Genomic DNA, 24654 nt, shown 5'->3' on the forward strand with positions numbered 1-24654 from the left:
GCATAGAAATGGGTCTTAACTGTAATCTCGTCCCCTGGGAGCCGGGATTGCTAGAACCTTTAGGTAGCTCCCATCTCGTTCATGTGACCCTGACAGCAACTGGTAGGAAGATCTGTCTGCAGTAGATAAAGTCTGTTCAGGGACTGATTACAGCCTGTAGAACAGGGAGAAAAATACCCCTTCATCCTGGTGCTTTCTGGATTAAAGCAGAATGCCAATTTCCCTCTGAAGTGATCATAACCTCAAGGCAATTTGGCAGCTAAGTGAGGTATTGCTCATCATTCAGCTTTGCATAAAAATCAGCATGGTACCAGGAACAAGGATCAAGGACAAATTGTCCCCTTTCACTCTATGGGCAGAGAAAGGGAAGAGATGATGCCTTGCCACTTGAAGCGTCATCAGTGGAACCCATGGTCAGGGATCTAGTCATCAGCAGCAAATCGAGTTACTAGTCTCAACTACAAAGAATCTGAAGACAATAGAGAATGGGGTTTCCCCACTGAGGTTAAAAGGACTCGTGTTCACACATTTCCACCAAAATCAGGAAAGGAGCGGCCAGCCCTGGTGCTCAGGAATCCAAATAAGAAACTTCATGGGTTAGAACTAAGTTGTTACTGCATATGCTGCATTTCCAAGGCACAGACGTATAAAATTACCTTCCATTTTGCAAAACACAGAAGAAAAAAGGGCATTTCAAAAAATAGGACAGATCTCACCTCATGGCCTGCAAAGAAGTCACAAGCAAAATGGATCTCTTCACTCTGTCACGTCCTAGACCCTGATGCACCTCTGACCATGACCTGCCCATTTGTCTGCTTATTAAGTGCCTTATTCATCACAGAACAAGGCTGCTGAAGTCAAAGGCACAGGGTTCTTTCAGTTCCAGGAGCACCAATTTTCTCCATTAGTTTTCAAATGTTCATGACAGGTCAGAGGTCTCCCAAACCTGTATGGAATTGAAGAGACCTCCCAGATCCTTCCATCATAGATTCTGGAGGAACCACCAATGAAGGAAAAATACCTTGACATTATAAAACTTAAGGGTATTTCTGAGATAAAGGGAATCACAGCTACGTGAAAACATTTAACCTGCCCGTTGTGGTTCCCTTTGCTTTGCTTTTCTAATAATAACCCTGGGACCTTGAGTTATTTGGTTTTAAATGCCTTTTTTCCTACCACAAATGACTACAAATGCCAAGAGAAAAAATGCACAAGCTTTCCATTTGCCATAGTCTGTGTTTGAAAACAGTCTGATGGCTTGCTTGAAGGTGGGAGTAATTTACAACTGACAATCGGGAAGTCTCATATTTGTGATTATTTTAATACAACTTTCAAAAAGAACATCATTTTAAAATCCTAGTTTAAAGCAGGCTGATAGGCACATGTAGAAGAATTGTTTCCAGGGCACCTTGGTGACTTAGTAGGTTGAGCATCCAACTTCAGCTCAGGTCATGATCTCACAGTTCATGGGTTCAAGCCCCATGTTGGGTTTGGTGCTGAGAGCTCAGAGCCCAGAGCCTGCTTTACATTCTGTGTCTCCCTCTTTCTCTGCCCCTCCCCCACTCATTCCCTCCCTCTCTCTCTCTCTCTCTCTCTCTCTCTCTCTCTGTGTGTGTGTGTGTGTGTGTGTGTGTGTCTCTCTCTGTCTCTCAAAAGTGAAGAAAAAGATTAAACAAAAATTTTTTTAAAAAAATTGTTTCCCATCTTGCCTTTTGAACTTGGCATTCTCCACCTGTGCCACACCGAAGTTTCCCCTTCTGGTCTGCATATTTGATGCACCTGGCGGGTCCATAGAATAAAACACAGCTGAGATGTTTCCAGTCCAGCTGGCAGTGGTGCTGTCTTTTTGGGTTCAGCAGCTAGAACAATCCCCCAGCCAAAGACTTTGGAGGGCTCCATGCTGCCTGCACTTGACTCAAAGAGGCAGCATGGAGACAAGCAGCCTGGTCACACTCGCTGATGAGGAAAAATGCCCTGAGGCCTCAAGTCATACCACTAGTTTAGTGCGTAGATAAGTTGTAGACTTTGGAATTGCCCACGGGCTTGGTTCAAACTGGATTCACCAAAACTGGCCTCTCTGAGAGTCTACATCACAAGACTGTTCATAAAAGTTGGGTTCATCATTATTATCATTGTGATCATGGTGATGATAAGTCTTTTCCTTTACAATGGCCAAGTCAGTCCTTCCGTCGACCCAGTCCACTTCCAACTACCCTCTCGTGACTCTTGTTCCCTATTCAAAATATTCCTGAATGCTAACATTTAACTAGTTTTTACCCAGATCCATTTCCTTAAGGAAAGTGGAAAGGAGAGAGGAAGGACACTGAGTAGGGTAGCCCTGCCTGGTGCTCCAGGCTGGGGCCAAGCATATCCTATCAGGCTATAGACCAGCAGCCTACTGGGTGCCCTCCCTCAGGTGGGACTAGGGAGGATTTGGGAGTCATTCTGCCATGGAGAGGGCTTTTCTGTGATGCATATGACCAATTCTCTGTGACAATCAGATGTAGGAACATGGATCTTCAAAAAATCATGCAGCCACACACAAGGAATAAGAAAAATTCAAGAGGGGCGCCTGGGTGGCTCAGTCGGTTGAGCGTCCGACTTCGGCTCAGGTCACGATCTCACAGCTCATGAGTTCGAGCCCCGCGTCGGGTCCTGTGCTGATGGCTCAGAGCCTGGAGCCTGCTTCTGCTTCTGGGTCTCCCTCTCTCTCTGCCCTTAACCCACTCGCATTCTGTCTCTGTCTCTCTCAAAAATAAATAAATGTTTTAAAAAAAATGTTTTTAAAGAAAAGAAAAATGCAAGAACATGAGCAGAGATAAGGAAAAGGGGGAAAGAAAGCCCCATCCTTGTTAGGCCTGCCTTCCCCACTTGTAGCAAGAATCCCACTAAGGTCAGTTTGGTGACTGACATCTGACCACCCTGGCCTGCCTTCAGCAAGAATCTTCTTATGTTGGTTTAGGAAGAATCCTCCCTCCCCACTAACCCTTGATGCCTCCTCTTAGTAATTTTTCATTCCCTAAACCCCTCACCCTGTTTTTTGGCAATAAATGCCCAGCTGTCTTCACGGGATTTGGAGTTGAACCCCATGTCTCTCCCCTATTGCCATACTCTTGACGCCTACTGATGGAGTCCTGTATAAGGGCTTCTTTACCATTTTAACAAATGTCAGAGTAATGTTTTTCAACACAGGTCACACCCTCTGGAAGGCACACTGTGGGGGGCGGGGATGGGGGGGTGCTTCGTGGGAAGCGTGTGATTGGGTAAGTCTAGAGATGTACAGATCTGTGTGAGGATAAGAGCCCAGGTGATACCTCAGTCCTGGGATACGCAGGCTACCTATCTAAGGCAAACAGGGAAGTAAGGCTGGATGCATGTGGTCCTAATGGCTTCTTGGGGGGAACAGATGATCCATTCTGGCTAAACGTCTTTCCTCAGGATCAGTCTCTTTAGGAATTTTACAGTAGTGATATGGCAGTGTTAAGGCTCAAGAAGGGACAGACACGCTGACCTTTGCAGGCCCTCTTTATGGATGTAATGAGTGGTGTCACAGTTGGTGGAAGGTGCGTCCTGCCAAGAAAACAGTTTGGACAGAGTTCGGGTGGGAGCTCCCATGCAGACCAGAGGGAGGCATCACAGCACTACACAGCAAGGACACTAAAACCCGGCTATGGGGCATCAGGATATCTGAATCTCCTTTGGGCCACCAGGACTTGCTCATCGGCCCAACCTCCTAACATAATTTAAGGTCTTACGCAGGACAATTCAGCCTTCACCATGTGTCTCTGTCTCCAGCCATGCTATCTCCATGGGCTTCAACTTTCCCACCCAAATCAGTCCATCAGGGTATTCCTCCTCCCTCCCTCCCCAAAGGACTATTTTCTTTCCTGTAGGGAATCTGGCCCAGTAATTAAATACCAGACTTTCTTCTAACATCCTTAGGTAGCCTCTACCAGCCTTGATAAGCCGTGAGGGTGGGGGCTATGCCTTTCCAGCCCCTCACAGCTCATCCAGGACCCAGTACACTGACCAACCTTCATGGGACATTCACCAGAGGTTGTTGAATAAACATGAAAATGAACAAGCCTCCTAGGAGAGGGGGTGAACAAATCTTCCTAGGAGAGGGGGAGTTTTTTCAACTGCAGGGTCTGAAAAGTAAAAATATCACAAAGTCATTGTATTTCTTTTCTCAGTTCTAATTTCAAAAAGACACCTATGGAGACGGAGAATGTATGAGAAAACTCTATGTTCCACTCATGTCCACAACAGGCTTCTTTACTCTGTTGGGTTGGATTAGACTCAAGTGACTAAGTACTCTGAAAATGTCATCATTTTGTCCTTTCTTGGCTTAAAAGGAAAAAAAAAATGTCTTCAGCATGGATGACAGGGGGAAAGGATCCAATCTGATCATATGATTCATTTGCAGGTTCAAAATAGCTTTGGTCTAGTGGGATTAAACCAACAGACTTAAAACCCACCAGTAAAGGGCAAATGCGCTATTTGTCTTTTAGGAGACAGTAGCTTTCACTGGCCATGAATTAATGAGAAACATCGTTAGATTACTCATTCTGACGTCCTTTTCTTATTTTTCAAGTAGACTATACCAGTCAGCATGTTTTGACTGACCAGAAAGAGGTACATTTTCTGTCTAAGAAAGCTGTGTCCTTGGGAGGTCTGCTGTTTCTAGGAAGAGAACTTATCAAAAGTTATTCTTTCCCACAAGGGTCTTCAAGAAGGTTTATGGACAAGTTTTAAATTGAAGCCATGAGAAGTGTGCAAGTGTGGTTGTTTGTTTCTGTGTCTGCAGGAAGAATGCTTTCCTCTCAATCACTGATGGTCCAGCTACTTGGGAGTACAAGGGGGCACTTCCAGAGTCCAATTGCCTGGGTTGAACTTAAATTCTGTCATTTACTGTAGGAACATAAGCAAGTCACTTGGTCTCTCAATGCCTGCTTGTTCCTTTGGAAAGTGGAGGTGATCATGGTACCTCCCTCAAGGAATGAGATACACTACATGCATAATGCTTAAATAGTAACTGACATAGTAAATCACTGAGTGAATCATTGCTATTAGTACTAATGCTAATAAAGTACTAATACTATCAGCAAAAAATAAACTGTACATACCCTTTTATACGTCAGTCCACTATGGATTGTGGCATTGTCTTATGGATTGTGGCATTGGTTAAACCAGTTCAGGAACTTCTATACTATGAAATATTGTAGATCCTCTAAAAAACACATGACTGCATTATATGAACCAATATGAACTCTCTCTAAGAGGTATTGTAACTTTTTTTTAAGCAAGATGTAAAAATAAGTATCACATGCTACCATTTCTATAAGGAAAGATAGGCATATACGCTTATATATCCAAAGACAGCCTCTAGAAGGAGATGTAAGAATCTGATTATGTTGATTGCCTCTGGGAAGGGCAACTCAGGGACTGGAAGAAAGCAAGAGAAAAAAAAAAAAAAGACTTATTTTGGAATATCACCATATGCCATTGTATATATTACCTATTTGAAACATAAAGTATGACAAAAATTACGAAATGTTTAAAAGAAAATGTGAAAGAAAATAATTTTACAGAGCAAGCTTGAAATTACATTGTAAAAACAGAAAACTGTGTGTTTTTAGATTATAACCATGGAGAGGATGACCCAGGAAAGTGCTAAGCTCCAAAAGTAGGTGGATACATGGGCCCCAGATGAAGGTTCAGGCTGAAAGATCTGAGATCTTTCAGGACAAACGATCAAGAGAAAGGGAGGAGTTTTGCTCTCTCAGATTCTGGATCCATTGAGGCTAGAAAGGCCAGACTGTGCTACCCTCCACTTCATTGCTCTGCCCATCCCACCCCTCCCCCGCATCTCAAAATGCTCTTTTCTTTGCTACTACTCTCTTCTCTCTTGTCAAGTGAATCTACCCATGTTTACAAATGTTGTGCATTTTGATAATCCTTCACACTAAAATCTAAAAGGCTGGAAGCCCTGATTTTTCTACTGGTCACTCACTCATTTATTTAATTAACAAGTATCCATTGAGCACTTACTATGTGCTAGGAATTATTTCAGATGTCAGGAAAACAAAATGAGTAAGACAGAAAAAAAAATATCAATTTTTTGAGCATTTCCCATGCACTAGAGGTTCTCAAAAGAAATTTACCGCCTAACCTGTTGGAATGAGCACTGGGTGTTGTATGGAAACCAACTTGACAATAAATTTCATATTTAAGAAAAAAAAAAAAAAGAAGAAATTACAGCCTAGCGGTGGTGAAGAAGGCAAATTGCTCAAATGACTGTAATATGGTGCCATATAATACAGGCTGGAAGAGGCCCATGGTCAAAGACTAAAGGAGAAATCAATGAAGCAAGAGAGATTTCCTACAGGTCTCATAAGATAGGAGTCAAAAAGAGCCTCTGAGAAACAGCAGTAGCCTCATTCACACCCCATAATCATCCAGGGGAGCTATCAGTCCTGTTTGACCTTATTGAATACGAGTAACTTCACCAAATCTATCATTTCCCTTACTGCTTGGCTGCCTCCCTGTGGTGATTAGCAGTGGAATCTGCAAAAGAAAAATGGCCAATAGCTGTATTCAGAGATGTCAAAGAAGTATCGGGCACAGGGTCCTATTCCATAACTGTTCTTATGGGGAAATAATTCAATGAGACAAATCTACTCAGTAGATGGTGACAGATGCATAGAAAGAGGAGAGCAGAACGTACACAAGGAGGGCTGATCAGAGATGAGAAAGTGGGCTTTGCAACTGCTGACAGCTCACATGGGGCTGGAAGAGGATCCAAGTCAGGAAAATGGAGCCACTAGGAGAAGCCTTAAATGGGCACCATTAGAGGAGAAGTGACTTCATTGGGAGGTAGCACCTGCCAAGTGCTGGGAGCTGGAATAGGTAGGTGCTTTGCTGTACTTTCTCATTTATCTCAGGCTTAGAGGGAACAAGCTCAATAAAGTGATCAATCAGGCCTTCCTTGAGGGCTAGGAAACAGCATTCCTAACAGATAAAGTATTTTGAAGATCTTCCTGAGGGTAGATATTTGAAGAGAGCAAAGCAGACAGAAGCTAAGAGAACAGAGAGAGTTCAGGAGAAGGTCACCATGTTGTTCCTCAAAGGACTGGGAGGCTGGATTCACTGGCATTTGGTTTCAGAGTCAATTACTGGTGGAATAAATCTGTAGTTCTGGGAAGTCTGTGACTTGTTTGGATACAAAGCTGTGTGACTAGAGAATCGAGAAAAACATTTGATGTAAGAGAGTATTTACAATTACTTAAACCACATAAAAACTGAAGTAAGAACTCTCATCTCATCTATGAACATCTTAGTCAGGGCTACCAAGACCTGGAATTTCTAACCACAAATGACATCATTTTATGACTTCTGCAATAGAAAACTAGGGAATCCTAACATTAAATGAGCCTAAAAACTCCTCTAGATCAACATTAACTAATCTAGAAGTTGACCAGACTCTACAGTTTCTCTGATGTAGTTGCCAAGTCTATACTGAAATACCTTCAGCAGCCAGGAGCTCACTACCTCCCAAAGTAGTCCATCCACTTTAATGTTGTCTTCCACTGAAACAAAGTCTGTCACCCCACAGTATCCAACCTAGACGTAGTTTTAACCATTGGATCCTTGCAGAACAAGTCTAATTTCTTTCTTAGGATCACTCACTCATTTATTCAGCAAATACCTATGGAGCACCCACTCTGTGCTAGGCACTATTCTAAATGCCAGGAAAATAAAAGTGAGTAAGACTCAAGGACATCCAGTCTAATATGGCAAGCAGACATCTACATAGATCAATAAACACACTGTAAATACAAAGACAGAGACAGACACAAGGTATCACAGAAGTGGTTCCCATATGAAGTGCGCAAAACCCCCATCTTGGGTGGTGCTTGAGGAGGTCTTGCCAGAGTAGGTGATGTCTGAGTTGAGATGGACAGGATGCATGGAGCTGGACAAAGGGGGTGAGGAGGCAGAAAGGCATCCTGGAGAGAAGGAACCTCATGTATTCTGTCCCCAAAAGAGATAGCCCTGCATGCGGGATGCTGGCATGGAGGGGCAGTGGGAAGGTTGTAGAAAGAATAAAGAATTATGTCAAGAAAATAACCAAAAACGCTAATTTTAACTGTATCTATCTCTGCAGGGAAGAAATACTAGCAAGTTTTATTTTACCTTTATTTTTCTGCATTTTCCAACTTTTTTCAAATGCCTATACAATGCTTTCACAATCAGAAGCAGCAAAATCATGATGATTCTGAAAACAACACATCCCTCTTGCCTTCCATGACTCTCATCATTGCCAGCCTGAGTCAGTGAGAGCAAAGGGCCTGTAGGGGGGGCAGTTCTGAGGTAAAATGCCTCAACATGTCCACTGTAGAGCTGAATTTCCAAGTCTCCTGCTTTGTTATGACACTTTTCACAGGAGCCTGGATAGCATTTCTCAATGTCTTTGACCACTTTGGCCATATTTAAAATATCAATATGTAATCATACTTCACTTTAATTTTTCAAGACTTGTTTCCATTACTTGTTTTTATTTTTATTTTATTATACACATCCATCATCACCATGGGTTTGTGTTTTTAAAAGATGCACGAAGAGCTTGGCCTCTCTAGTGGGCAAAGAAATGACATGGTTGGATGAAAAGCTCTGTGTTCTGAACAGATTTTGCCAGAAGAGATACAAGCCCGACAGGGACCAGGGCTACAGACAGAGAAAGGCCTCTGAACAGCAAACTGTAAACTGGGCAGTGGGGGAAGGGGGAGGTGGCAGTGTCTGAATTAAAGCAGTAGTTACATTTGACATTGACTGAGCAGTTACCAAGTATCAAGCACTTGGGCTTCACATGCGCAGTTCTAATTAATCCTCACAAGGAACCCTGAGAAGTAGATGATGATGATGATGATGATGATGATGATGATGATGATGATGATGGTGCCTGTTGCACAGACAGGGTAACTGTGCCCTAGAGAGGCTAAGTAACTTCCCTAAGATCCCAGAAGCAGTAAGTAAAGAAACTGGATTTAAGTCCAAGAGTCATCACTAGTGCAGTGTTGCGGAGTGAGAGGGAGACATGAAATCACCTGGGCCATGGATGTCTCTGGCAGGCTGATTCAAACCCACAGACAGAGTTGGAAGGGAGCCAATGCGGAGATAAAGTAGTGTGCTGGTAAGTGCCCCGGACCTGGAGCCCAAAAATCAGCTTCATGGCCACCTTTCTACTTACAGGTTCAAAGACCTCTCTAGGTCTTGGTTTCCTCCTCAAATAATCAGACCTACCTCCCAGGATCATTGGGAAGACCAAATGACCTTATATGTGACAGGCTGCATAAACCGTAAAGTGCCTTCAAATCTAGACTGAATATGCAAAAGCCCCTCCCTGGTGGCCATTGGTGAGTTTCTACTCACCTTTGGCTTTGCCTATATGGGAGGCACAAATTTAGCTTTGAGAATGAATTTTGGGGGCGCCTGGGTGGCTTAGTCGGTTAAGCATCTGACTTCAGTTCAGGTCATGATCTCACCATTCGTGGGTTTGAGCCCCACACTGGGCTCTGTATGACAGTTCAGAGCCTGGAGCCTGCTTCAGATTCTGTGTCTCCCTCTCTCTCTGACCCTTCCCCACTCACATTCTCTCCCTCTCCCTCTCTCTCTCTCTCTCAAAAGTAAACCCTAAAGAAAATTTTTAGGAGAATAAATTTGGCGTAGGACGCTGAGTTTCCAGGCAAAGGTTATCACCTCTCTCATGAACCATCATGGAGATCCCCTTTGCTGGAGTAAGAAAGAGAAGGAACTAAGGCTCTTATTTTGCCAAAATGCATTATTTAGGTCAACTGAATAAGCTCTTGGGAGAAAATTGAAAAGTTTTCATAAGGTGAAATGAATTTACATCTATAAAATAAACAGGATACCCAGACCTAAGCCCAGCTATGTACCTCCTCCACACACATACATACCTGTGCACACACAAACACATACACACACACACATACACACACACCTTACCCTCCCCTTCTTTGCAGTTATTTTTCTCAAATACAAAAGCAGATCGATTTTTCCTGCACAATGGTGGGGTGGGATGGTCTCTCTTAAGGAAAATCCATCAGTGTGCTTTTTAAAAATAAGTTGCCCTTGGTCGAGGACCACTGCTTTAGAGTGACTTGTAAATGTCTTTCAAGTATATTAAGGGTAAATACCAAGACCAACTTCACCAAGGACAGACTCAGGAAAACTTAACTTGTGAAAGTTCCAAGTTCAGTGTCAGGACATTATTTCCCAACAGTGGACATTGTTATGCACTGGGTTGTGTCTACAGACAAAGTAGTAGAGGCCCCATCTTTGTGATCTGGCTGAGGAGAGGGGGAGGCAGGAAGGACCTTTCTAGGCCCTTCTAGCTCCAGGAGTTTATTATGAACCAGTGAAAATGTAAGAGCAGTCCACTTGGTTAAATAGCCTGAAAAGTATTTCCATATCTTAAGAAATTCCAAAAACGAAGAATAGAAGAAAACAAGAAGCAAGAGATTAATGAGAACATTCACCAACCCTATGGTGTAGCCCATTTGCAGGGAGTTAGAGGAAGTGACGTATATAAAGGAGAGCATGTGGGAGACTGGCATGATGGACAGGGAGGTGGGCCATTAACCCACCTCAACAAACACGAGTTGTTCTCCATCAAACACTCCACAAGTGCCAGATATCACGGGCCAGGAGGGGCAAGTTCTGCACATTTTGGAGCTCATGCCAAATGTCTAGAGTCCCTTGCTTGTGTGGATTTGGCATAACCTAAAAGATAAAGGGCCAAGTCACTTTTTTCTCTTCATTAGTATATTTCAAGGGAAACCCAGGCCATCTGTTTCTGCCTTGTCAACTCCACAGGCCACAGCATGGCTTTAGGGAGACACAGTTGCTGTCCAGATAAGTGCATGAACATTTTAATGTGCCAATTTAAGATGTTTAAGTCCTTTCAAATTTTTTTTCATTTAAATAAAGTCTGGTTTCTCTGGGATAAAGCAATCCAAGTAATCAAAGATAGTAACCGGAGTAGATTCCAAGCCTGGCAAAAGCCTTCTCTAATCTTCTGAATTTCTCACATGAAGGAAATTGGGTAAAACAGTGCTGGTGTGCAAGGTCAGTGCCTCAGCCACATGCTACCATCTGTCCCACTGACAATATAGAAAGAGCATGGCGGGTAAGTTCCACATTTGTTTTAGTGATCATTTCATCTCTCTGGAAGCAGAAGTATCAAAAGCGGGAACTGTGACTCTGGTCTTCATTTCGATAAAAAGAAGAAACAGGTACAGAATATAGAAATGGCAAGTCATTTGGGAAAAATAGATCATAATGGAGGATAACGAGAGAGTGTCCAATCCAAACATATCAATTGGTCTCCACCACCTTCTTGCTCTGTGTTCCAGCCATGGTGCTCTTCTCACAGCATCCACACATCACATCATTGCTTGCCCTTATCCACCACCTGGCAGGCCCACTCCCTTCTTGTCCCACCCCTGCCTTGAAGTCAGCTCAAAACCACCCTTTCTCAGAGACCTCCCAGACTGTCCCCACCACAGTGCCAACCTAGAGTTTTCTCTCCCCCTGCTCCCCACCACCAACCTACTATTATAACACATCAGACGCATTGTTGGAGAAAGAGAAATAGTTCTCCCCATATTGTCATATTTCATATTTCTGCCCAAGAGCTCCCTCTCCATATGAAGTATTATTAGAAGTAATTTCAGGCAGTCTCACGGCTTATCTCCATGAGAAGAAGAGTTAGACTCTGACTGAAGCCTAATGTTCGCCGACCCATGTTTTACTAAGGAAACATGTTGATTATGCCTCAAAATCAGGAACTGGGCCAATTGTTGATGTTGCTGTTGTTTTTCCTGTGGACGGTGACAGTTTCTCCTCCACTTCCTGCCCCCCGTGCAGTATTCACTCATGGGAATAGTCCACTCTTCTCTGTGGTCCTTGGCCATTCAGCTTAATGGTGAGAGCATTTAGAATTACTTGTATAGGTCCAGTCATACTGGTGTAGAAGCAGTGAGTCCCCACCATGACCTCAGATCTCATTCTATTCCTCAGTACAACTCATCAGAAGCAATACTTGGGGTTATCGCCCAGAGTAATAAACCAGTACCTCAGTTCCCATTTACCTCGTGTTGCTTTAATGACTTCTCTAGCCCCTAGGATCCTAAAGAAGGAGAGGTGAGTGGCCATTCAATTCCACCACACTTGGCATTTGCTCTCATTACTGAGCTCTTTCAATGTCTTCAGATGCTTCGCCTCCAAACAAGATTTTATAATTGTTGAAGGCAGAAATGTCTATGCCTCCTTATAACCCCTCCAGCGCCCAACACAGTGTCCTGTGGGTAATTGATATTCAATAGGCTACTTGTTAAAAGTATTCTCCACAAGAAAATATAAGCCTGTGAATCACCAGCCATGCCCTGTGCCTCCGACTCCCCAAACCAAGCCCTGCTATCAAACAAGAGCGTTGCAGTGTTTGAGTGAAAAATGAGACTCAAGGGGACACATTTGAATTCCCAGTGTGTTTCATTTGTTTTTCCCAGTGGCACAGGCAAAGAAATTGCTCATCCTGTCTGTGGATCTCAACACTTCAGAAACAATATAGATCTTATCTCTGGTCCATTTAATTGAACATAAAAAGCAAGGTCACTGCAGCCATTTGGTCCCGGTGCCTTCAGAACCACTGCATCAACTCAGAGAGAATATTTAGCTCTCCTGTCACCTACTGCTTAGAAACAAAACAAATGGCATTAACAGGTCTTTAATCTTCTCATTAGGGCAGGCATATGGGCTGGAGTTTGTGAGTCTGAGAAAAATAAGTCTCCATGCTTCTTTCAAATAAGACTTCAGACAGCAAGAGCAGGGCAAATGCCATACTCTTCCTCCCACTACATATAAAACTACTTTCAGTGAGAGAGGGAAGAAAAAAAATACATTCTGGTTATATTTTACTTGATTTCTTTTGCTTTGTGATAAGCCCATTTTTGTTCTCAGTCACCGTCATCCCATAGAGGAAGGATATTTACATGAAAAGAAGAACCAAGACCACTTTGAACCATAAAACAAATGGGTTGAGGTCAAATGCATTGCATGGTCCAGCCTGCCCAGGGCACCTTAAGCAACCACACTATTCCTTTCCCAGTGAAGGGTACTTCTATTGAGCTGCCAGTGTGGGAGCAGAGGAAAGGAGCCTGCCTAAGACTCTCCCCACCCCCAGCACAGGAAGGAATGTAACCAAGGACACCGTCTCCCTCAGGACCTTGCCCTTCACAGAGTCCCATGCAGCTGTTGGACCCGGTCTGTGGGTACAGGGCCCAAAGGCCCCACTTCTGGGGCTCAGCGTTCCTCTGACCCCAGCACAGAGAATTCTGCCCTTGTAAAATGTGTTAAAAAAAATAACCCAGATTCCTTCTCTGAATGCTTGACTATGCCAGGGGTAAGGCAGATGGAAACTCAAAGGGCAACCACAGAATTTTATTATGGTATCAGGTTGCAGGCCAGGCCAAGTACAGAAATCACCTAAGGGCCTTACCTGAACAACATTGAGGGTAGGAGTGAGCAGAGTTGGAATCTGGGATCCCTCATGGGGCTCTGTAGGGAACATTCTGTTACCCAGAGACTGGTAAGTAGTGATGATCAAACTGGCAGTGATCCTCAGGATTTTGTTAACAAATAATTGGGGAAACGGAAGGTGGGTTTGCAGTGAAATAGAGCCAAGAGAGTTGATCTCTGAAAAAAATAGGTGATAGACAGGGGTGTACACAGGGCAAAAGAGCAAGGTTGAGGGAAGGCATCATGCCGTGTCCCAAGAGGGAAGGTCAGAGTCTCCAAGAAGAGGCAGGGGAAGGGAACGTTCTGAGTAAGCCTCTTTGCCAGCTACAGGGCAACTGACCCTGGTCATACTCCCCTGAAATGATTCTAAGTCATTAGCACCAGTCAGATTCCTTGGAATCTCGCCCATGAGTGGAGCATACCTTTCCAGGCCCCTACCTTCCCCCACAGCTCACATCATCATTCTCCCTTATCTTTCTAGAGCCAGAATCTTGGTAGCACTTTTCTTCATTAATCATTCATCAGCCAGCCCTGGTCTGCAGGGACGCCATTTCCTTCTGTAAGAACCCTCTCCCCATGTACAGTCATTACTGGAAATTCACAAATTGCCACACACATTTTCATTTGCTCAAGGCAGTTGTTTTTATGAGCAGTGGTGAAAACAAAATTCCATTACGTCAAAGTTAATTCCTCTGCAGCACATCAATGGATGCTCCTCGGAGGCAATGCATTAGCCAGCTGCAATCAGTAGCTTAGAGGGCTGACGGATTTGGAGCTTCTGTGATGCATTCGCCACTAGAATTACAGTAATGACCAATCCTTCCACTTACCTGGGGCTGCCTCTTTTGGATAAATCCCAAAATGCGTCACTGGCTACTTATATATCACTCATCCATCAGCTGAAGTAGAGAACCCATTCGGTAATCCCAGCCAGCATACGCATGCCTCCGTTTGAGGCCAGAGAAATGTGGCCTGAGGGACAACCCACACAGAGCTAATCAGCTCTGACTTGCCTTCCTCCTGCATATAAATCTGGTCTTCCAGGAATTTGATTTGGTCAGAGATCTCACAGCTGCTTCCCACAGGCAGAGGCAGCTGGCAGGGTCCCACAAGGCAACATTATGGTGCCAAAACCCCAAGGAGGGGAAGGCAGGTGTTGATCAGCTAGTGCCCATCCAAGAGCCTTTGGGCTGCTCCTGTAGCAACGCAGGCATCCTATAAAAACACTTGGGGCTGCTATGGGATTGGCATCGGGAACATCCGGATGAAGCACACACAGCCTTAGGGATGGAGAAGCCCAGTAGTTCAGTGGGTTTGGAAATGCTGTGGGAAAAGGACAGTGATGAGAAGATCACCCTTAGGGGTGGAATAAGGAGATACTGGGGGAGATGCTTTCTGAACATCGCAATGTCAGGGACTCCAAGAAAGTATTCCTCATCTCCCCAAACAAGCACCTCACTTGCAGGTACTAGAACTCCTTTAACAGGGCACAAGGTCAGTCGGTCCACAGTTAGGACCAAAATCAAAATGCAGGTATCCCTAAGACAGACAGTTCATCATTTGGGTAAATGATTCATATGGGAGCCTTTTCTGACGGGTGAGGAAGGAGAGGAAGGTGTCACCGGGAACCTCACGAGAGGAGAAGAGGGTGACAACACAGAGGGGATAAGGGGCAGCAGAAGGGGGACCACAAACACCTCATCTACTTCACAACTAAGTAGAAGTTGGGAGGGCTTCCCTACTTAGAGAACTGAGAGAGTTCCTCAGATGGAGGCTTCCATGAGAGGGTGAGAGAATCCAGAAATTAAAGATTGAGGAGTTAGAAGTATCCCCTGTCATTTTTTTCCATGAATTCATTTGGAAAAAATAATTTTTTAATGTGTATTTATTTTTGAGAGAGAGAGGGTGACAGAGCACAAGCGGGGGAAGGCAGAGAAAGGGGGAGACACAGAATGCAAAGCAGGCTCCAGGCCCCAAACCGTCAGCAAAGAGCCCGACGCAGGGCTTGAAGTTACAACCGCAAGATCATGGCATAGCCGAAGTCGGAGGCTCAACCAACTGAGCCACCCAGGCGCTCCTTGATGAAATAATTTTGACCCAGCAACAGCCATGCCTGCCTCTCTTACCACAGCTTAAGGAGATTTCGCGTCACTAATTTATTGTCCTGCCGGGGTAAGTTTTTGATGGCTAGTGAAACTATTCAAGGACGAATGACTTAGATCCATCAAAGAAAAACTATGAAGAAGGGAAGATTGCATACTTGTCCAAAATGATCCTGATTAGCTCTCTACATGGGCTAAGGTGACCACACGCCTCTCTTCTCTTTATAAACTTGGGCAGAGTGGTCATTCAGAAAACCCTGTGGTCACTAGGCCTAATGAGACAAGGAACAGTAGAAGGTGGGTCTGATGGCTGAGAGGTTACCACATGTAGGGAACATGCAGTTGTCCAGAGTCAGAGAGAGAGAGTCTTGGGGGCACTGAGATCATTTGAAACCTATCACATAGGCTGTCTGTGACCATCAATATTAAAACATAATTGAGCGTGAATAACCGAAGGTGACCTGAACTCCAAAACCCAACAACAAAAAGAATGTTCCCAAAGGCTGTGGAATTTTAGAAGCCATTTAATTTCTTTGCAATGTTAAGGTTTGAGGTGGATTTTCCATGCCTGAATCACACTTCTCACCCTTTCCTTTGGGGATTCTCAACAGAAGGACGGTACTCACAATGGAGCTCAATGAAGAACAAAATGCAGTTTTATACATAACTGCAAAAGAGCCTAGGAGCTCCATAACACAGGACTTTGGGGATAAAGCTGAATTGGAGCACATGGCTCAGGACAGAAGACCCAAGTGGGGTCACCCACATGCGCTCAGCGCAGAGTTTGACGCCTACCTGTTTAAGCTTGTACTTCAGGAGTAAGAAATATGGTGGAATTTCATAAGAGGTCTGAGGTCTGCTTGAAAAGGGCTGGCCAACTCAAGTGACTCAATCAATACTCTATGCATTGGCAAGCCTTTCTTGGCAGGGAGTACATGGGATGCAGAGCTAAGAAGGGGGTAAAGAGACTGTTTAAGAGCATGTCCATACTTTCCCCTATATAAGGAGAGGGATGAGTTTTCTGCCCTCTATGAAGAGATGCTGAAACACAAGGAGAAAACACAAAAGTCATATGAACAGGAATTTGCAAGCAAGTCTATATATCCAGTGATCGCTTTGCTGAGAAATCCTTTCCAGTAAGTAAAAAGCCCATATGCCTAGCTAAACAGACAATAAGGCATGAGATTCCTACCTAACTCCACAGAAAACCACCCAGGCGCAAGGTAGAGTAATAACCCGCAAGTACAGGAAACAAAGGACAGCCACAGGGATTTGTTGCCATCCCAGGGCCTTTGAAGACTTTTAGGAAATGTTATAAATGTGCAGGGAAAGGCTATGTCTAGATTGTTTAGCAACTGGGCACTAATCATCAGGACTTAAACAGATTATCCCGGTGTGGATGGTGGCAAGCAGATGTTTAACACACCCATAGCCCATATGCAGCTGGAGAACCTTAGGCCATGGTTTGGTGCTTTGTGCAACTGATTCAGGAGAATATGATGCCCAGAAAAGATGCTGACTGCCTAGAATAGGTTCTAGGGCTTGGCTCATTGACCAGTTGTCTGAGAATGGAGGTGTCCTTGGATTGCACGCTATGCCCTCTCTGTTCTGGACATAACAGAAATAAAGAAGAGTTGAACGACACAAAGACTGATATCTACCACCTTTTTCTTGTGCCTTTGTTGGAATGAATAACAAAATCAGACTCCTCATGCGTTCTGGGCGCCAAGGTGGGAGAATTCCATGAGGTCTTTAGGTGATTTTTTGAAGAGGATAGCTAAAGCATAGACAGTTGACCAAACTAGGGAAGAAAGAAGAAAAGAGAGAGATGACAAAACCCATTTGGCCTAAAATTTCCATCCTCATTTCCTCAAGGTTTCAAAGGTGTCTCAAGGCACCTTGAGGGATAAGAGGGGTGGATCAGGCAAGGTTTCACACCTACTTCGATCACAGCCATTCAATTTCAGTTTTGTATAGTGGAATTTTTATACCATACTTCATTTGCCCAACAGGGAAAGTCTTTTGCCTTAGGAAGGTGAAAATAATTTTTTTTTAAGGTTGAATACCACTGCTCTGCTCTAGGAAGGATAAAGAATAGGAATTCCTAAAATAACATGGAACAAAACTCTTGGCCTCTAGTGTATCCAATTATATACATTGACTGAAGCATAACTTGAATTAAACCTGCCAGCTTCTGGATGATTTATCCTTTCCTCTCCTTCCCATGGTCCAACCATCCCAAGATCCTATAAAGGAAAAGAGCCCTGATCTCAGAAATGAAAGCTGCAAAGTACAGGTGGGCTCTTTTATTTACTAGAGATGTAACCTGTGCTAATCACCCAGGCTTCAAGCCTCTATTTTCTTGACTGTAAAAAGACATTACGATTCACACCCTCCCTACTTCACAGGGTTGTGCAGATAATTTATGTGAGAGAAACTTTTCCCTTGGAAGAGCATTATGCAAATGTGTGTTTGTTATTTCTGAGTATCTTGAAGCACTGATGCATTTTCCAGTACATATTTCAGTCAATGAATTACTTGTTCATATCAACCCAAACTTCTGCCACCTGCAGATAGGCAAGGGTGGGTAAATGAGTAAGACTCTTAAGTTTGGGTAATAAGTTTCAGGGAAGTCACAGGATAAAGAATTCGGGAATCCCAGGGTGGGTGCCACAGCCCCATGTCAGTGAATGCCTTCCACTGGCCCTCTGCTTGGCCTACAGACCATGTCAGTCAGAATTAGAAAAGGAGCCCCCAGCAGCCCTCTGAGGGGACCTGGCCAGGGGATGTGCTCATTGCTGAGTTCTAGATGCAGTAGCCACACTACCACACTCCTGCTTCTTCTTGTCACTCTGCTCCAGGTACATGCCCTAGAGTCACTGAGGGTCCCAGCAACTGGCTGCACCCTGTCCATTCTGGCTCACCACCCCATACTTTAACAGAACGGTGGAAAGAAGAGATGATGTGGATGGGAGGCAGGACAGCCCAGAGGCTATGCTGAGACCAGTGGCCATGAGGTTCCAGAAGGAAAACAGATGAATGATTTTAGCTAGGATCAGAAAAGAAAGAAAGAAACCACCATATTGCCATCCTGTATTTTCAAAAGCGAGAATAAGATCCATACACCGTTCTTACATCTGCAAATACCAAGACAGCAGCGATCTGGATTAGCAGACTACAGCAATGCCCCCTTTCAGGCCTCCCAACAATCTCTTAAGCATCAGAAACCCCAGCACCAGGTTAGCAAACCCCCTTGTTCACTAGCGCTACTGATGGCTCCACAATGACTGCAGCTTTAACCATGAAGATGCCACAAAATGCTGCAAACAGACTGTTTTTAAACCATAAATTAAACCCAGGCATAAACAAAAAGTGTTACTTCACAATGGAGAAGTACATGTGACATTTTCAAATGCTATGCCCCAGCATCTGTTTATCTGATAAATCACTGTCCTCGTCCTAATTAATGACAATGAGAAGTAAACATGTTCACAGAAAGAACCAATCTCAAGATTGTAAAACGGGAACCAGATCACTGAAGAGCAAGCAGGGTAACAATAAAGTAAAAACAAGACTGCATAGGAAAGTGCTCTGTTGTGCTTTGCATAGGGAAATGGTCACAGGAAACCATGAAAATTTAAAAACAAATCAGAATGTATCCATAATTATACTTGACCTTTAAAAAATGCCTTGCCATTTTCAAAGCCCCTTCACACAACCTGATCAAATTGGATGCTCACAAAACCCTAGGAGATAGGCAACCCAGAGCCCGTTCCTGTCTGACTGATGGCGAACTAAAGTCTAAAGAGGTTAAGAGACTTGTCCCCTGACATCCAGCTGGTAAGTAGCAAACCCCAGTTTCCAGCTCTCTCTGCGATGTGAAACCTTACAAGAGCTAAGGAACCACACATAAATATCTCACAGGAAGCATTAGATTGTCCAGCTTCTCGAAATGAAAGATCAGAAATCAACTGGCCTATGTCGTGGGTCAAGAAATGCAGCGTCACCATGGGGAGGGGGGGAGGCATCCCCTTAGCATGTCCACGTTGCAAGCCCATCTACAGGTCCCTTCTCACTCACCCATTTTTTTTCCTACAAACGTACTGAAGCATAAAGATGCTAGAGGATGGGCCCAGGATGAACTAAAAAATTCCACTGCCAGTTCCAGTGCCAACAAACAGCATCACTGAGCGTCCACCAGACACCAGAACATTGGGGAGGTGGAGGGAGGGTGCACAAAATGAACAGAACATGTGGTCCCGCCCTGGGCAAGCCAGTTGAAACCACCTCCCCCCCCCCCCCCAGTGCAAACATAGTATGCTAACAGAGTCAAGGTCATCCTCACTTTCTTTTATGGAATCTGGGAGTGCCATGCCTAGAAGATCCACTTCTCATCAACCATTGCTCAATTTCTTATGAGTCATGGCTCATCCTCGAACCATTCTTTAACCCACTTCAAGCTTGGCTCAGTGAATGAAGAGGATCCATTTTGAAAACCCCTGCGCCAGTTTCGGGAGTTGCTAGCTCTCAAATCCATGCGAGCTACCTACCATTTTGGCCAGGTCTTTGTTTGTGTGTGTTTTGTGTCTTTGCCTGGATGTACGATGTCATTAAGATATTCATAATCATAGAGGGAGGCAGACCCCACCAAGGACATGTTAAGGGGATACCTCCCCCCATCGTGACGCTGCATTTCTTGACCCTTGACATAGGCCAAACAACAAACTTTGCCTTTATTATTTAACTTACTATCCCAGCATACAAGGAAACCAGGGCATAGTGCTGCAAATGCCAAGCTCGTTGATGAAATGGGTTTTACAGCCAAGAGGTGAGTGGGCTATCTAGGCTCAGAGACAATACGTTTATAGCAATAACACTTTACTAGACAATGAATCAGCAAACTGCACTGAAGGCTTGTTTCATTTGCTCTGAGAAAGACTGGTCTTCCCACCGCACCACTTTTCTAGGTTACAATCTGGGAGAATGTTTTCTTTTCCAGTTCTCGAGAAATACCACTCTGATTTGGGGTGAAACACAGCCCTAAGCCTTATGAGGAAAATGGAGACTAATAAAATGCAATGTGACATCCTAGAGGAAACTTCAGCCCACCCAGCCAAGTACCGAAAGCCAAAAACTTCTAGCCCGGGCTGGGAAGGGACCCAGGGTCTTGCTCTATGAAAACAATATCAAAATCTATCAACACAGTTCCAGCCAGGACCCCTCACTCCTGAGATGGATCAAGGCTAATTAAGTTGCCAGATGGACTAACCATGTTAAACACTTTAAAAGACTGGTTTTCACTCACTGAAATAGCCAGCCCTCCCCCTGTTCTGGATACAGGCATAAATGCTCCCAACCTTCCTGGAATGCTCAGCAACTCCTGGAAAGGAAGGGGGCAGAATGCTTGCTAAGTATGAGTAGGGAACTAGAGTGTTCTCTTAAGGCAGGGTTTCTCAGCAGTGGCACTGTTGACATCTTGGGTTGAGGGGGCATACTGGTTTTTTAGGTCTGCTGTAACAAACTACCACAAACCGCATGGCTTAAAACCACCAAAATTTGTTTTCTCATAGACCTGGAGGCCAGAAGTTCAAAATCAAGGTGTTATAGGGTTGGTTCTTCCTAAGGGCTGTGAAAGAGAATCTGTTCCGTGACTCTCTCCTAGCTTCTGGTGATGACCTGTGATCCCTGGCGTTCCTTGGGCTTGTTGATGCACAGAAGTGCATCATTCCACTCTCTGCCTCCATCTTCTCAAGTTTCTTCATATGTCCCTATGTCTTCATAGGGCCATCCTCTTATAAGGACACCAGTCACGCTGGATTAGGGGTTCACCTACTTATCTTAACTACTTACATGGGCAACTACTCTCTTATCAAATACAGTCACATTCTGCGGTACTCAGGGATTAGGACTTCAGTATTCTCTTTGGAAGGACACGGTTCAGCCAATAACAGGAGAGTGTCCTGGGCATTGCAGGATGTCTAGCAGCATCCCTGGCTTCTACCCAGTAGATGACATTAGCACCCTTCCAGTCATGACAATCAAAAATGTCTCCAGACGTTGTCAAATGTCCCCTGGGGGCAAAATTACCTCTGGCTGAGAAGCATTCTCCTAGGAATTTGGCTCAAATATAAAAGTTTACATTCTGATGCTGTTTTAATTACTTGTCCTGTGACCTTGAACAATGTGATGAAACTCTCTCTTCACTTTTGTCACTTTTCTCATGGAGTTGAGGTGTTGTTGAGGCTTACATGAGATACTGTGTGAAAGCATATGTTGCACAATAGGACCCAATAAGTGACAGCCATTATCTTTCATAGATGAGGGAAGCTCCCTTTGCAAGACCCTCCACAGGTCTCAGGATTTACTACACTGATACTGAACTCTGGCCTCTGTGCCTGAGACCCCGAGAAGGCACAGGAACTTTCCAAGTCTTCTCTACATCTTCTTCTGGGGCCAGACGGTTCCCTTACCGCCCAGCCCGTTCCCTCCCAGCATCTGTGATTGCAACACTGAAGCTGCAGATAGCCATATATCAGAGCCAGGGAAGGGGAAACTCTGGGTATGATGAGAATGTTAATGTGGCTGCATTGCACCATGGCCAGTATCGGTCCAACTGAATGCTGTAGAAAATCTACTGGAGGAGACAGGGTTGGAGAAGATGAGGAAATCTGACTCTTGGATGTTGGTTATGACATAACTTTGGAGACCTTACCTCCCTTACACGAAATTATAATCTGAGATCCCATGCCAGGTGTTGAGGGAGGAAAATAATATATCTTCTTTAAATGTCTATCTCATATCCTCAAAAAAAAAAGTGCCTGTCACATGCTAGGAGGTCAATAAAAGTGTGTGTTTATTAAACGTGCCTCCTCTGGGTCCATAAGCTCTTTAGCCTTCAAGATGGCATTTTTCTTTAAAGCTTTAATACAAATAATCCAAGCCCACGTCCCCATGGATTTTGGGGAATCCCTTATTTTTTTCATATTTACTCTCATGAACATTCCCAACGAATTTTAACGTGTCCCACAGATCCATCCTGGTGGACATGAAATTCTTCCATCCATCATTATCCAGGTTGCCTCTTGCCATCTTTTAATTGGCTTATTGTCACTCGCTCCATATAATTTCAACTCAAGTGTGAACGCCCACCCCAGCTGCCCAACACACTGCTAAGAGCAGGTGGACAGCACATAACAGATCCATTAACAAGACTCTGAGAGACCAAGTAACTACACAAGTTGCTTTCATCTGCTGCTCCAATGTGGATACTCTCAGGGTCCCTGGCCCATACGTGACTCCATATCCCTGCCTATTTCCCCACGGGCTTCTATGTATTGGGATAAGGGGAAGGTGGCACCTCAACCTTCCCATAAGAATCTCCGGGCCTTTTTCTGCCTGAGGACTTGGCCCCATTCGGTTCCACACCAGGGAATGACAGGAAAGTCCTTTCTCCCTGTATCATTTCCCACCCCATGACAACTGACAGTGGAAACATTGCCCCCTTCAGGAACAAGGTGCAATTTGGCCTCTATTGCCCCCCAAAGCAATCACTATATTTATACCAGTAATTTCTAAAATGTGGGTTTATTCGATCTCAAATAAGACCAATGAGGGACATCACTACCACAGCCAGGTAACACCGTGATAAGCCCAGTCCCCACAATTTGCAAAGTCATTCCTCTGGTCCAGGTTAATAGTCCTCATGGCACAGTCCTGCCCTCAGTGAACAAATCTGGGTGAAAAAGACATCCATATCTCCCAAGAAAAAATGAAAACTTTCCAACACAGCACATATCCACATTTAAGTGGGAAGAATATATACACTCAATGTGTGTACTAGACAGAAGACTTAACTTGTAGCCATTTACATTTGAATTACTTTATTAGTTCAGATCTCCCCCAACACATTGGTAGATTTGTGCCTTATATTTGCCTGATTAAAAGGACTTACCCAAAAGAAGTTCCTAAACCATAAAAGTATGTTGAACATTTTATCTGATTACCGAACAGGATCCAAAACTCCTTCCCAATTTAGGGGATCCCCCTTGTACAGGTCCTCAGAAGCGAAATGTGGCTGATTCTCACCCTCTCCACACATTGGCAACCAAACCAAGGACACACACAAGACCAGGGCTGCCGCCATGTTTGTTTTTACACCACTCTGCTCCAGGTGTGCCCTGCATATTGGAGTCATCCTTGATTTGCATATTTATTATAACAATATTCTGACAGAGGAATTTACATAAAGGTTCCATTTAGGCCAGTGGCAGTCCTGGTCTAGCCCCAACTAATACTTTAAATTTAAGAAAGTGGTACAAAATCCAAAGTTCAGAGAGATTAGCTCTGTGGCGGATGGAGAGTTGGATAGCCCTGGAACCCATGTCCAACGGCTAGAGTCATGGTGACAATGTCCACTGGCAGCCATAGGTAGTGGCAACAGCATTGTACATCAGTGACGATGCCCATACCGTGGCCCAAATGTTCATCCTGCTGAGCCTCCATTGATTACTGTCCATTTTCCACACCTGGTTTTCCAGCCTCCCCATCAATTCTGTGGGTTAGTCAGGACACTTCCAACTCCATGCCTGTACTACACAGCTAGACATAGCTTCAGAAAGAACTCATAAACTCATGATCATGAAAACTGCCCAGCAATCATAATTTTTCCATAGTAAATTTGTTTCCCCACTTTTTCAGATACCATTTCACACCTTTTTCTCCCTCCTCAATAAATCTATTATCCCCTCTGATAGCTCCTCTCCCTATCCTCATTTTTTGCTGATAAGTTCACACTTCATTTCACCAAAAAAATAGAAGCAACTGAGAAACCTCTGTACACACCTGCTCTCCCTTCCCCCTGTTGAAATGAGTGGACCATTCCTGGCCCTGTCTCAGCAGCCCTTCACTTGTGAGCCAACACTCTTCGCTACTCACCTCCATGAAGGACTCTACT

Source organism: Herpailurus yagouaroundi, unplaced genomic scaffold (genome assembly GCF_014898765.1).
Source record: "Herpailurus yagouaroundi ecotype Mexico unplaced genomic scaffold, PumYag 253, whole genome shotgun sequence".
Classification (NCBI taxonomy): domain Eukaryota; kingdom Metazoa; phylum Chordata; class Mammalia; order Carnivora; family Felidae; genus Herpailurus; species Herpailurus yagouaroundi.